The 14,277-nt window shown below is 46.3% G+C and overlaps 1 long non-coding RNA gene and 1 pseudogene across 1 annotated transcript; both read right to left on the bottom strand.

The window, feature by feature from the left end:
* Positions 1 to 1,151: 1,151 nt before the first annotated feature.
* LOC123045259 (uncharacterized) lies at positions 1,152 to 10,851 on the bottom strand. The gene is made up of 3 exons (XR_006421220.1): positions 10,777 to 10,851; positions 10,453 to 10,637; positions 1,152 to 1,752 (listed from the first exon to the last, which is right to left on the bottom strand). It is a non-coding gene; the product is annotated as an uncharacterized lncRNA (long non-coding RNA).
* A 2,607-nt stretch (positions 10,852 to 13,458) lies between these two features.
* Positions 13,459 to 13,993, bottom strand: LOC123041319 (uncharacterized; annotated as a pseudogene).
* Positions 13,994 to 14,277: the final 284 nt, after the last annotated feature.

Below are 14,277 nucleotides of genomic sequence, written 5' to 3'. Positions count from 1 at the left end.
CTCATATCTTCCACCCTGATTTTTACCATGAGAGTAGCCTGAGTGCTCCTTGCTCTGTCCCAAAGTAACATTTTCAAAGCTTCTGACAGCATTTGCAAGCTCATGAATCTCTCTCTTATCAAATGGAAAACCAATCAACAGTGCCCATTTATCTCTATTAAGTGCTAGATTCCTCCAGTTTAAGCATTGATTGTACCTCTGAAATATTATGTGCACATCTCCAAAAGCATGCGGGCTTTGGAGAACCATAGTATCTCTATCAAAGGGGGTTCACAATCTGACATATGCTTAACCAAAGGGGCTAGGGCATATTTCTTGAAAAGCTAGGTGTTTGACTTGTGTGATAAACTCTCCAATAATCTGCCTGACATTTGGGAAAAGTACCTGTTGATTTGGCATGGGCACAATGGTGGTGATTGCCCAATCTTCATGACGCGACGTGGCTGGCTCTGTGACGACCCACACCCTAGCTAGCGTCCCTTCCACCTGAATAGCTTGATGATGCGGTGGTAGGAGCGGCGTTGGGTCAAAGCGGAAGTTTGCCATGGCCTGCGTGACAAGATCTCCTCTCACCTCTATGGATTGGAGTAATCTGCTAACTGTCAATGTAGGTGGTTGGGGAAGTGTGGTCGGGCTAGACGCCTAGACCGCGGTTCTATCTTGATTGTTAGGTATGTGAGTAACTCTAGGATCTTGATTGCCAGAGACGACAATAGCATTCACCAAACAAGGCACCGCAATCACACCATTAACGGGGTTTGCAGCAGCATGAGCAGATATTGAGGCGGATAGGCGATTTGACGTAGCGAGCGAGCGGAAGGCCGATCGACAGTCACTGCCAACGTGACCCCACTCTTTACAATTATGGCACCAGATTTTGTTTTTGCAGGCCGGCCTCTCATGGCCCACCAGGAGACACCGAACGCAGAAGGCTTTAGGATGGTCTATGTTGGGCCTTGAGGTGGAAGTATTACCCATTTCTACTCCCAATCCATTTTGAATTGGCAGAATTCCCGCTTCATTATTACTAGTAAGCACGTACGTGCAACACACGTCTCTATCAAAACATGGAATTCGTACGAGTATAGAATTCTGAATTCATACTGTGATTAATTAACTTCCATGTAACAATTGCTCTCCTGAGTGAAATGAAGCTTAATGTATACTTCTCCCTCTGTTCACAAATATATCAGTACAGAGGGAGTTTTGTTTACAACAAGACATGAAAAATAGTGATATATCCATGTAATGGCAACATCTATGGCGACCATAGAGATTTGAATAATAAAAATGAATGATAAAAAGTGTCTTCATGAAGCAATACAATCTTGCACATAGTGTTGGCCTTGTTTCACATGAGTTGTGGAGGTCATCTTCCTGATTAGGAACATTTGGCTTCAGGCCTTCAACTCTTCACCCCAAATCATTTTCTTTAGTTCGAACCGATGAGAATTTCAATTACAAGGATAGAATAAAATGATGGCGGGACTCAACAAATGTATCATGCAGTGAATGATTCACAATATGCTCCATCCAGAGCATGCAAGTTAAATTAACTATTTAAACCAACATGATGCAAGGAAACATCATCCTGAATCTGAGCCTGATCTAAACAAACACTTGACAAAGGAAATCTTAAAATCGTGCAGAAAGCTAGTTAGCATGATGCGCACCCCCCATATGTCTCCCAATGTCCCGTTCTCCTTAGTGAACACAGCTGCACGTGCTTCCTCAAAAGATTTAGAACCTCTCCTGTAAAAGCACCACAAAAATATTCTGTGAGCCAGCGCACAGATATACAAACTTGAACCCAAGTAGCAGAACAGAACAAATATGTGTTAAATCCATCACTCAATTTGAACACACCGATTGATGTGTATATTCAAGTAGTGTCTCAAGTAGACAGACATGTAAATCTCAATAGTTAGGAAAGAAACAGTGCAGCAAGGGGAGCAAAGTGAAGCTGGGACGGAACCTAGGAGCCCCATCTGATGACTCCGGCCTGCTTGACTCCCTTGAACGCCTCAGGGAGTAGTAAGAAGAGGTTCCGCCCGTGATGCGGAGCATCCTACGGTCATCACCATGTCAAGAGTCCATTTGGCAAGTGACACGTGCAACCTCTACTTCACATACACAAAGGTGAATCTTCTCCTTTACACGTGCTCACTTGACCCCTTTGAGGATGGTATACTACTTGACCCTCCACTCATGTGCATGCATAGGTATTGCCGGAGCTTCACGGACGATGAGGAGGAGTGCAAGCGCCAAGGATCACCTACACCATCCGCGAGGGAAGCGTGGAAGAGAAGGAAGAAGAAGCCTGGACAAGCTTCTGGAAAGCCCGGAACTTCCGGCCGCTGCCCGAAACTTCCGGCCCCCAGAACCTCCGGCCGTCCCGGAACTTCCGGCCCTGACGCATCGAAGCCGTCCGAGAGTGTGCCAACTCTCTGGATAGCCCGGACCATGGCCAGACCTTTGCCCGGAACCTCCAGCGCCCGGACCTTCTGGCCGTCCCCGGAACTTCCGGCCCTGCCTGCGTGCAGAGACTTGGCCCGTGGCCATGTACCCTTTCGCTCCTCACTTACCCCTTCGTGGCTACTACTATATATACTCATCCCCCTCCTCCATTCTAGGGTTAGCAAATATGATAGCTCATTCTTAGGTGAGCTTTGCTCCTACCTCTACTCTTGAGAGAGTGAGACTACCACTCCATTGGAGGCCAAGAGCTCCATCTAGGAGAAGATCCCACGGGATATCATCAAGACCCCCTCGTGGGAAGATCCGTCTAGGATATCGTCAAGACCTCATCTCCTCTTGGATTTGAGATGAATGCTACCTTGTATCTTTCCCTTTGTTGTTCATGTACCTTGTGAATCTTGTGTGTTTGATAGTCTAGTGGATGTGTGATTGGACTTGTTCTTGAGTGTTTCCCCTTGTGATTTCTCTCCGTTCTTCCACGTGATCGTGTTCTTCGAGGGATCCCACTCCAAACGTGAATGATCGGCCTACACCGGGTTTGCCCTGTATCATATGGAATCAGAGCTTAGGTTTATCACGGATTTGGAGTCCCTCCCATCGTTTTCTAGCCTTCTTTTGCTTGATTTCGTCCTAAATTCAAAAATCCCCACCAAAAATAGCCCCAATTTTTTTTGTGATTTGTTGGTTTGATGATGTTTTGTTGATTTTGATCCATGGATTTGCTTGGTTTCAAGTGGATCTAGCATTTCCCCAAGTTTCCCCATCTTCCATCCACGAAATCTCTCCAATTTTGACCTTGGAAATCGTGTTTTTCCGCCCCCGTTCTCATATCTGGAATTTAGGGTTCGTTCCGGACGAAATTCCACGACCCCCGGAACTTCCGGACTCACCCGGAACTTCCGTCCCCCGGAACTTCCGTCCTACCCCGGAACTTCCGGGCTAAACAGAGAGTTTACCCCAAAATCCCCCCTGACCCCGGCACTTTTTCCGTGACCCCGGGAACTTCCGGCCACCCCGCGGAACTTCCGGAGCCTGGAACTTCCGGCCCTAGGCCCGGAACTTCCGGCCTAACCAGACACATTGCACCGAAATTTCAGCTTCAGCCTCTTTCACCTTTTTCATCATAACTTTTTGCTCCGGACTCCGATTTGAGTGTTCTTTGGCTCGTTTTGAAGCTATCGACGTGCCCGAAGTCCTCACGTTGGTTTCACCACCATTTGACTCCATAAATTTTTTGGAACTTTGGCATCTTTGCCTAGGCCTTCCACCATATCATCCCTATTGCCACCACCGACTTCCGCAACCTAACTCATTTTGATCCTTATAGCATTTGAGGTTGTTTGAGTAGTGACTTGAGTCTCCTAAGGTGTTTAGGCTACTTAGGGACGGTTGCTTCTTCCTCAACCACCACCATAACTTCCGCATATGCTTGCCCACCATACACTTCCGCCACCCCCAACTTAACCCAATAGTTGTTTGAGCTTCTTTGAGTTGTGGCTTGTGTCTCCTAAGGTGTTTCGGCTACTTAGGGACGGCAACTTCAACTCCGACACGTGTATAGCCCATCATCACACTTCCGCATTGCCTAGTGCAAAACCACCACCGCTTTCCGCTACCACCATTTGACATTTGTCATTTGAGATTTTGAGTTCGCGGTTTTTCCGTTTCCTAAGGTGTTTCGGCTACTTAGGGACGAGTCTCCATCTTCTTGGTATCTACATCAAGAACACCGCCACTCATCATCGCAAAGGACGGTAACCTTGACGACACCATTGTATATTCCCCTTGCCATTGCATTGTTAACCCCTAGCCCATTTTGCGTTACTTGCCTATCAAGACTAGCCATTTGAGTATTGTCGGCAACGTTACTTGTGCAAATTAGTGATCCATACCTTCCATTGCATATATACCATATCATTTGGTATCATCATATAATATCTTGTGTCACAAGTTTGTTCCCGCATATACACAATTGATATCTTGGTTTGTGCATTGTGCAAAAGTGGCCATAGAAAAAAAAAGAATAAGCTTTTAAGCAAAAAAAAGAGAGAGCAAAGAGCTTGTAAGCAATAGCCATAGCATCACAATATATCATATGGTTTCATATTTGATCATCTTGGACCATTGTGTGAGAAACACCGGGAACCATACATACATAGCATACTTGGGATAGAACGTTTATCCATTTTGCATCTTATAGGTTGCGCACAAGTGTCGTATCCGCCTATTGAGCAATCGTGCTAGCGTCTCTCTTGAGTTGTGCAACACGAGCGTTTTCCATGGATTCCACATTTTGTGCTCATTCCTTGGTTGCACGACCCCATTTATCTATCCGTGTGCCACATATTGCTATTGGTCTACTTGTTTCACTTGCGAATTTGTGAATCTCTTTCAACATTATTGACTCTTGCTAACATTTTGCATCAAATTTTTGTGCCACTATCCTCACCGAGCTCTACCATAAGCTTTACTTGATAGGTGTGAGTGAACAAGTCCGGTACCAATTCCACTATTCATTCATCTCACATTGAGTGAAACGGGATACATCCTCAACTTTGGGAAAAGGTAACTTGGTATTGTTTATCTCATTTCCTACTCACCTCTACTCGAGTCTTGTGTTGGATAGGCAAGGCATTTCATCTTCGGTCTACAACAACAACGACGAGTTCGATGCCACGAACAACAACTACGACGCCAAGATGCAAGCTCAAATGGAGGAGATCAAAGCCCTCATCAAGTCCTACAAGCGATCTTCCTCATCTTCGAGAAGACGCTCAAGAGCACATGCTTCCGAGCTACCATCTCCGGCAAGATCACATCGGCATCGACACCATCACCAACAACAACGTGAAGGTCAAGAGCTCAACACCAACTACCGCTCAACGACTTCACCATCTCCCTTGGCATCTTCGCCAAGCGACTTCAAGGCATCTTCGCCTACGGACATACGACATCTTCGCTAACAAGCACCCCAAGACTACGCTCAAGAGAAGCTCCCCAAGCTCAAGTCCACGACTTCCACGAGCTACTACGACCTCGACATCGACCATGCGATTCCTTTCTATGGGACTCAAGAACCCGAGGAGTACCTCGAGTGGGAGCGTTTGATGGACGACTACCTCAAGCTACATCAAGTTCCTCCCGAAGATCAAGTGAAGTGCGCCACAAGAAACTTCCACGACTACGCCTCATCTTGGTGGCTTCACACACCTTCGGAGTACTACGACATGAGTTGGCCCAAGACGAAGAGAGCTTTGCGGCAAGAGTTTGTGCCTCCAACCTACACGGAACAACTTCGACGCCAATTGGAGAACACCATCCAAGGATCCAAGTCCATCGACGTGTACTTCAAGGAGGAGAAGATTGCTTTGCGACGAGCCGGAGTGGACGACCCCATTTCGATGAAGTTCCACTTCATGATGGGATTGCACAACGACATCTCCAAGACTATCTTCCTCGAGAACTACAAGTCCATCGACGACTACTACATTGGTGCTCTCAAGGCGGAACAAGAACTCATGAAGGCCAGGGCTTCTCCACCCCAAGCAAACTTCGCGGCGACCAAGCTCTATGACAAGCATGAGGCTAGTACCACCAAGATGTCCAAGCCCAACGAGCTCCAAGACGATGCTCCCAAGTTCGACTTCACCGCCACCCCTCTTTGTGGCATTGATGGTGCCGAGTCTACCACGACTCTTTTTCAAGACGGTGCGACGACGAGTACGACTACGGAGACCTTCAAGGACCAAGCTTTGGAGGCAAGCGACAAGGTGGCGAGCAAGGATGATACTTCCATCTTAGGAGGCGAGAGTGATGATGTGCCATCTTCGGCCTTCATCCACGGCGACGATGACGAGATGATCGAGCATGGGATTTTCCCTTCGGTCATGGAGGAGAGTGATGATGTGCCATCTTCGGCCTTCATCCACGGCGACGACGACGAGATGGTTGAGCATGGGATTTCCCTTCGACCACGGCGACGTATGATGACTTGAGTGACTTTTGCCACCATATTGAGAGTGAGAGTGACTTCACCACTAGCCCCATATATGACGAGTTGCCGCACTTCCCATGTGAGGAGAGCCACAACCCCCACCACTTGAGTAAGATGACTGACTCCACCATATGCGACTTTGAGTGCACCTATTTTGAGGGAGTGAGTGAACCACCACATAGAGAGAGAGAGTGATAGTTGATAGGTCTCGTGAGGCTATTTGCATTTCTAACAACTTGACCTCTACCTCTATTGTGTCTTCTCATTTGGTGCTAGGTCCCATTTACGCGCCGATCCTCGACGACTTCGTCCTCCCTTTGGACAAGACGATGGCCATGGTGGAATATGATGCACCCCCCCCCCCCACATGGTTCCATCAAGATGATGATATTGACAACCATTTGATCTTTCCCACCTCACCTACACCACTTGAGTGGAATGAAAAAGGTAACATAGGTGAAGGTGATGCTCTAGTCCCACTAGTGGACATTCTTGACATTGATTGCTTGCATGATGTTGATCCACCTATTGCCATGCTTCATGCTAGTATGATTTCCCCATGTGATGATTTCCCCATTTATGATGAATATGATGATTCTCATGTGGAGTTTATTAGTAGTGATGCCATGTTACATAGGATTTCTTGTGACAACTCTTTAGGTCACATCATGTTTGATAATCCGCTTGACTTGTCATATGCTATGCATGAGATCAACCATATGTCTTATTTGCAATCTCTTCATAGTGACTATGCATATGCCATTAAAATAAACCCAATTTGCACATATGGCATAGATGACAAGCCCATGGTTATTGGCATTTGTTTTTCTTGTGATGATATTGATATGCTCCCTTTGCATAATTTATCTCATATGCCATGCCATGACCACCTAGATTCGGATATGCATTGTTTTGGATGTTGTCCATTTTCTCCATATGATGTTTCCGATATTGCTCATGAGGAGACCCCCATAGTTTCCTCATACATGTTAGGAGAATTTGATCCATCCCATTCATTGCATGACCCCAATACTTGTGTGCACCATATGCTCCCCTTGAATGAAAATGATATTGATGCGCCATATACTTGCATTCAAAATTTGCATCCCCATCGTGTCATACATAATAACTATTCTTTCATGATGGATGACATGTTCATATACCATGCATCAAATTTCTTTGAGCATTTCTTATCTTGTGCTAACTCACACGTGCACATACACATCATGATGGATGATGTGTACATTTACCACGCGCACAATTTCTTTGGTTTGTGTCTCTTTTGTGTAGGTACCCATGAATACTTGTTAACCTCGCAATCCCACGAGTTGACAAAACGAGCTCTAGAGAGCAACGATGATTTGGATCCCATGGATTGTCTTTCCCACCGCTCTCTTCGCGCATTCATTCTACATGGCCCTCACTTGGCTATGGGTTATTGTTCATTACATGTCATATGCCCATCTTGCCATGTTCACTTTGCATGATATGCTCATTCCTATGCCTTTGACATGCATTTGTGACCCATGCTTTGCATTACACATGATGATTGATTCTAGTACTTGTATGTGTATTTGCAAGCTTGGTGGAGATATTGCTTGTTCTTGCCATGTTCCTTTTGTGCACTATTCCTATAATGATACTTTCATCTTGCTTTGTGTTCGTGCTTGCGATAGGTCATGTGCATTCCCTGTGCCCATTATTTGTTCACATGACATGATTGCCATGACTTCCTTTAGTCTGTTGCGTCTTTGCTCCACTAGTTTGCACGACTTGATTGAGATGCTTGCTTATGTTGCATCACCCATGATTCATACTTGCTCATTTCATACGGTTGATGACAACCATCTACATGCTTTGCACATGATTGTTATTGCTTCTTATCACATATCTCCATATGTTGCCTCTCTCATGCTATATTTGCCATGTATAAAGTGCAACCATGCTATTAGTCTTGCTCATGAGTTTGCCCCCATAGCATTCTCACATATATTTGGAGATTTTGACATATTACTTGTGAAGCATGCTTGTCTTACTTCTTTGCACCATATACCTAGTGCCATGAATATCACCATTGTTGCATCATATTACTCATGCACTTTTGCTTCTAATGGTTATGTGCAAACGATGAGAACCATCATGATGGATGATGTGTTTATCTACCATGCACATACTTTCTCTGTTTTGTTTTGTGCATGTGTAGGATACTTGGACTTTGTGTCGACTTCCACTTCACGTGAGTTGACCATTCGAGCTCTTGAGAGCGAGCCTCTTACATTCTACCACGACTTGCTTCTACACCACATTTCCTACCACTTCGGCATTGTGAAGAATGCACAAGGACACGCTTTCAAGGTGACATCCTTCTTGAGCTTGGATATTGTGGATCATACTTCATGTGTTGCTTGCACCATTTGCACGCATGTTCAAGATATTGCTTTCACCCATGATTGCCACATTTCCATGCTTCATGACATATATACCTTGTGTGTTGCATCCAATTCTTGGACTACTTGCTACTATCATATGGTTGGTTGCACCAAGATCATTTCTTCACATATGCCATGTCCCTTTGCTTGTCACATGCTTGACTTGATTGCCTCACACATGATGAACAATTGCTCTTTCTATTGTGTTGAGTGCCACACTATATTCACTACACCCTATGCACATTACACTTGGATTGTCTTGCACTTGACCCATGTGTTCAAACACTTCATTTTATTTGGTGTTGTGAATCTTTCCTATGCCTACCATAGACCTTTCATTGAGCAATTTGTGAATGCTTGCTATGAACTTGAGGTAGATGCTTATTCTCTTGTCACACATATTTGCATCACTACCTCACATTTGCATACTTGTCCCCACGATATCATTGATTGTGATCAATTTATGTGCTTACATGCCATGTCACAATCCTTTGTCACACCCTATGCTATGCTTGATGACGACACTTGTTTGGTGAATCACCTCTTGAATGCTTGGTTTTGCACTACCGCTAACCACATTTGTTTTTCCAAGTGTTTGTTGTTCTTGCTTCTTTTGAAGGAATCACTAGATGGTGCGACATTGGAGAGTGCCCATTTCGAGTTTCAAGATGATGAGTGCTTGGTGACCGACCATTCGACACGGCACCGCCATCTCTTTCCCATGGTGATTTGGTTTTCGATCCGAGGTCGGATCTTTTCCAAGGGGGAGGGGATGATACGGAGCATCCTACGGTCATCACCATGTCAAGAGTCCGTTTGGCAAGTGACACGTGCGACCTCTACTTCACATACACAAAGGTGAATCTTCTCCTTTACACGTGCTCACTTGACCCCTTTGAGGATGGTATACTACTTGACCCTCCACTCATGTGCATGCATAGGTATTGCCGGAGCTTCACGAACGACGAGGAGGAGTGCAAGCGCCAAGGATCACCTACACCATCCGCGAGGGAAGCGTGGAAGAGAAGGAAGAAGAAGCCTGGACAAGCTTCTGGAAAGCCCGGAACTTCCGGCCGCTGCCCGGAACTTCCGGCCCTGACGCATCGAAGCCGTCCGAGAGTGTGCCAACTCTCTGGATAGCCCGGACCATGGCCGGACCTTTGCCCGGAACCTCCGGCGCCCGGACCTTCCGTCTGTCCCCGGAACTTCCGGCCCTGCCTGCGCGCAGAGACTCGGCCCGTGGCCATGTACCCTTTCGCTCCTCACTTACCCCTTCGTGGCTACTACTATATATACTCATCCCCCTCTTCCATTCTAGGGTTAGCAAATATGATAGCTCATTCTTAGGTGAGCTTTGCTCCTACCTCTACTCTTGAGAGAGAGAGACTACCACTCCATTGGAGGCCAAGAGCTCCATCTAGGAGAAGATCCCACGGGATATCATCAAGACCCCCTCGTGGGAAGATCCGTCTAGGATATCGTCAAGACCTCATCTCCTCTTGGATTTGAGATGAATGCTACCTTGTATCTTTCCCTTTGTCGTTCATGTACCTTGTGGATTTTGTGTGTTTGATAGTCTAGTGGATGTGTGATTGGACTTGTTCTTGAGTGTTTCCCCTTGTGATTTCTCTCCGTTCTTCCCCGTGTTCATCGTGTTCTTCGAGGGATCCCACTCCAAACGTGAAAGATCGGCCTACACCGGGTTTGCCCTGTATCAGCCCGCCCCTCACAATGTACTGCAGGGAACAACACACACGAAAAAATTATCAAAACCCAATCCCGGGGAGAAATAGCGATAGCGATGGAGTGGCAGTGGTCGTGCATACGGCCTCGTGTGCGGCGAGGGAGACCTTTGAATACAAATGTAAAAACAACCTTTCTTGATCGAGAACATGGTACTTTGAACTGATTTATCATCGACTAAAGCGTTCCAGAAGCTCCTGACCTGAATGGTTGTAGATAAACGTCATGAAAAAGCTATTCAACAAAGATAAATAAAATAATTATTGTACATGCTAATTCTGCACATTTATTTTTGGTAAAGAGAAGGATTTAACCTGTGCACATTCTAAATTCAAAAGTCATAAATTGGCTGCAGGCTAATGATATTAAACCAACCAGTAATTTCAAATATGATACCGAAACCAGCCAGCATATGTGAGGAAATAAAAGACAAAACACAATTACTATAACACCGAGAACTGAAAAAATCAAATTTAGTTCAAAATGTTCTCAAGAGTTTTTTTAGGATATGGAGATATTAATTAACATACCAATCAGTCACATAAGCATGTCAAGCCCTAAACGTACAAGAAGGAGCTATGTTTGCGATAACATCTACTTCCTCCGTTCCGAATTACTTGTCTTGGATTTGTCTAGATACGGATGTATCTAGACTCATTTTAGTGCTAGATACCTCCGTATCTAGACAAATCCAAGACAAGTAATTCGGAACGGAGGGAGTAACACAACAGCTGAGCATTGCATATCAAATTCGACATAATTGCACATGCCTTAAGTTTGTGTTCGTCTTGTTTTTTTGCAGTTGCAAGCACCTCTAGTTGACCCAGTTTGCACTCCCCAGCTTCTGGACATCTACAAGCAAACGCACCACAAATCAAGTCAATCCAATCCCAGCCCCCAAAACAGAAGAACAAAGCTAACCTCGTAATCCACTCACCAATGTTAATACACAAGTTCTTTCTGGACCCCAAGCAACCGCCCTAAGCTTCCCTGAAAAATTCGTCCACTTGAACTCCGAGTCAAACTGCCAGAGCTGCAACTGCTGCCACCATGACGCACCCGCTTCACAGCTCCTATTTGCACTGACCATCTACACAACCTTCTGCCTCCTTAGTAATAAAATGACACCTGACCTAAGTTAGACCTACACAGATACCAAGATTGCAAGATATATGGTGTTTGCCTGGAGTGTGTTGTGAGGATCAGCACCCAGGACGTTCCGTCTACGGCGTCTCCTTGCGGTGGAAGCAGGCGGCTTCTCCCTGTGTTGGATAAGAGGAGGGGAGGAGTTGGGTTACCGCCGGGCGGCCGTCGGAAGGGGGCGCAATGGAGGCTCTCGTGCTCCCCGACGTCTTCTGCGTGGTAGACGCCTCGATCTGCACGAGCTCGTCGTGTGGGGACGGGCTGGCTTGGTGGAGAAGAGGAGGGGTCGCGTGGTGGACGCCGGCGGCTTAGGAAGAGGAGGGCGGAAGGGGATCGGGGCGTGGGGACGAAGAACGGAGGAAGTGGGAGGCGGGTGGTGAGGGGCGCATGAGGTTCCCGTGATTTTGGGAGTTACCATGATTTTAAGGATACGGGATTTACATAGGGGAAGTTGCCGCAGCGGGCCATGGAAATTTTCGTCTGGCAGAAGATTGGTCCGCCTACTTAATTGCTATTCACACCAAGGTAGGTCCTTAGATTATTCTGGTCTGTTAGATTTCATTGATTTAGATAATCAAACGGCCATAATTAACTCATGTACACTAAATGGGGTGTCGTTAAGAAAGAAAATGTTCGCTTGTTTAATAGTAGTATAGATATCAGCAATAGGGAATTGACGTCTATCGAAGACAGTGGTAACTGCTACCGTTGATCGTGCTCTACTATTTCTTTGATTTTGATGATTATTGCTCCCATGATCAAAATACCTTGGGGCTCGAACAACATCCGCATATGAATTTGAATTCCTTGAGCGAGAGACAACTGTCCAGCCAACATTTTGCTCAGGATCTGGCAAAGATCGATGTTTTGGCCCATTTGGGCCCCAGAGGAGGAAGCCTAGATTGAATTCAGGCAGCGAGATGTTTCCTCCATTGTAGATAGCAAAACCAACATTGATGGATGAAACCGAGAACTTGAAAAGAGAGTCACGAATTTTCTGAACTTTGAAGAGAGAGGCTCATCCTCCAAAGCAAGAAAGAAAAAATGTACCTACTGATTCCTCTGTGAGACGGATCTTGGATCTTGTAAACTCAGCCACCAGAAGAATTCCCTCTGTCCATTTTCTGACATGAAGTTGATTGGAAGATGCAGAGAGCGCCAGATGTGATCTTCGAAAGCATGGCGTCTCTCAAAGCGAAGATCCGATAGCGACATGAGTTACCCAGGAGACTAGAAGTGGCTGCGGGTAGGGGCTATGTGCCCGCCGCAGTCGGAGTGACTGTCGGTGTGGTCGGCGGTGGCCGCGACGGCCGGGCTGGCCAGCGGCGGGGGCTAGGCTGCGGAGCGGGGAAACACCAACACTCGAGATTGGGATTTGAAGGAGCGGATAAGATTTTAGTGATGAGTAGTGAGAGACAAGGGAATCGAGGGACACGTAGAAGGAATAAGTCGTGCGCGTTGCCAGGTCCACATGGGACACATGTCACTAGGACGAGGCAACTTACACGTCGCTGGTATCAGCCGGTTGAAAATAAACCGTTTTCTAAATCAACTGCATTGCTGTCAAATACACATCATCTATTATATTCTTACGACGCCGTAATGATATTGCTTATTTAAGAAGTTGTGTAAACATATGCACACATTACCATAAAAAAACATATGCACACATTTTGGAGAAAACTCAAGTGCGCCGCTGGCTAGGAATAACGTACAATCTAGCATTAGACATAAGACCATTTTACACCAAGCAACAATAACAAATTTATCACGTACAAGGATCAATCACTTGCGAGTTACGGCCAACCCAACTAGTACTATAATAACAACTACCAAGGGGTGTACGCACTCACTATTGCGGCATTCCATCGAGTGAACTTGCGTCGGTGCGTCTTGTCAGATGCGGTGCTAACTTAGCGCTAGCCGCCGCACTGGTACGCACGCACGCATCCCCGGCCGGTGTACGGCTGCCCGGCGGCCCCGCACTGCCGGATGCATGCCGGCCTGTTAGGGTCGAAGACCGAGTTGCCGAGGCTGGCGAGCACGCGACGGTGCACCACCGGTGTGAGCTTCTGCGGCGCCGTAGCCGCGTCGACTCTGTACGCGGTGCCCATGCTGCCTGCTAGTCCAGCCGCACTGCAATCAAAGTGCCGGTGAGCAGCACTCCAACTACAAGCAGAGAGACGCGCGCCTGATCTCTGTCCATATTTCCTGCGAACCCCACTATTGACCACGAGCTTATAAATGGAAGCAACTTCTTGAGGCCAGCTTATAAATGAATGGTGGTTGTACACCCGTCTCCCCGACTGGATCCAGCAGGCTCGATTTATTGGTGCAACTTTTGGTCCAAAGATACCTGAAACAGATCATCAGCTAACCAATTTTTACTGCAAATTATGGGTCAGACACACTTTTGGAACCTTCTCTTCCAACCGGTCTACGAGATCACGAAAACTGATTCAGTTTATGACATCCCACATATAATTTGCG

The sequence above is a fragment of the Triticum aestivum genome, chromosome 2B, assembly GCF_018294505.1.
Source record: "Triticum aestivum cultivar Chinese Spring chromosome 2B, IWGSC CS RefSeq v2.1, whole genome shotgun sequence".
In the NCBI taxonomy this organism is placed as follows: domain Eukaryota; kingdom Viridiplantae; phylum Streptophyta; class Magnoliopsida; order Poales; family Poaceae; genus Triticum; species Triticum aestivum.
This window is presented reverse-complemented; position numbering and strand designations above follow the sequence as displayed.